Here is a 1387-nt window from a genome sequence, read left to right on the forward strand (position 1 = left end):
AAATGGGAGTGCTGTTTTTAGTTCTCCTTATATTTCATTACATATATTTCAAATAGTCTAGAATAATGAACAGAACAAGAATGTACACAGAACTATATATAAATAACATATTTATAAGAAAACAAAGGATTTTGTCCATATTGCCAATCTCTGCCTTTTGATTGAAGTTTTGGCCCATTTATATTTAATGTAAATATTAGTAACAGAATCATTATTGTAATTTTGTCATTCCATTTTCTTCTGGCTACGTTACTTTCTTATAAGCCATCACCTATTGTTTTTGGAGATCCCTTATGTAAAATGAGTTGTTTATATCTTGCTATTTTCAATATTTTTTTTGTCTTTTTTGAGGTTAATTATGATAGTACTTGGAATTCATTGAGTTTCTTAAATGTATAAAGTTTCTCTTTCAATTTGGAAGTTTGGGCCATTATTTCTTCAAATATTTTTTCTGCCAGTTTGTCTTCTTCCTCTCTTGCAACTCCCAGAAATAAGCTTGATAAGTATCCCATGCATGTCAGATTTTATTTATTTTCAATAGTTCTTTTTTCTTTCAACTCCTCAAGATGGATAACTATAATTGACCTGTCTTTCATTGATTCTTTTTTTTTTTAATTACAATGAGCCCTGCCTAAGCAGGACATCAAAAAATTCCGTTATAAACTCATAATTGTTCCTCTCCAGGGAAATCTTTAGTAAAAGGTGAAAGATTTATTCGTTATGAAGAGAAACCAGAGCATTCACTGATTCTTTATTTTTTCCTTCAAATCTGATATTGAACTCCTATGGTAATTTTTTTTATTTTAGTCATTGTACGTTCAATTCCAAAATCTCTGTTCTTTAAAAATATAATTTCTATACCTTTACTGATGTTTTTAAATGAGATATAACTTTCAAGCTTTATTTTAAAATGGTTGATTTAAATTCCTTGTCTACTAAGTCTAACCTCAGGGCTTCTTCAGAGATGATTTGTATTGGCCTCTCATTTCATGTTTATGGAACATACTGTCTTGTTTCTTTCAATGTCTAAGTTTTCTTTGTAAAAACTGGATATTTTAAATAATGAAATGTAACAATATGCTGAAAATCATAATCCTCTCACCTCAGGATTTGATGTTATTATTGTTCCTGTCACTTTAAGTAATTTATCTGAACCAATTCTGTAAAGTCTATATTATTTGCCATATGTGACCAATAATGTTTCTTCTCAGCTTGCTTAGGGGTTACCTAGTGATTTAACAGAGATATGCTAAAATAAATTGAATGTATAATATTCCAGCCTGTGAAAGCAATTCTTTGTGCATTGGGGCTACACTTTTAATGCTCACACAGCAGTTTATAACTTCACTTTACTCCTCACTTTCTACCTGTACAGAACCTCAAGTTC

At 29.8% G+C, this 1387-nt stretch overlaps 1 non-coding gene across 1 annotated transcript; it reads right to left on the reverse strand.

Moving 5' to 3' along the window:
- Positions 1–623: 623 nt before the first annotated feature.
- On the reverse strand, positions 624–740 carry LOC116554738. The gene has a single exon (XR_004270291.1). It is a non-coding gene; the product is annotated as a U5 spliceosomal RNA (small nuclear RNA).
- Positions 741–1387: the final 647 nt, after the last annotated feature.

The sequence above is a fragment of the Sapajus apella genome, unplaced genomic scaffold (assembly GCF_009761245.1).
Source record: "Sapajus apella isolate SASKATOON/1434 unplaced genomic scaffold, GSC_monkey_1.0 scaffold1, whole genome shotgun sequence".
NCBI lineage: Eukaryota > Metazoa > Chordata > Mammalia > Primates > Cebidae > Sapajus > Sapajus apella.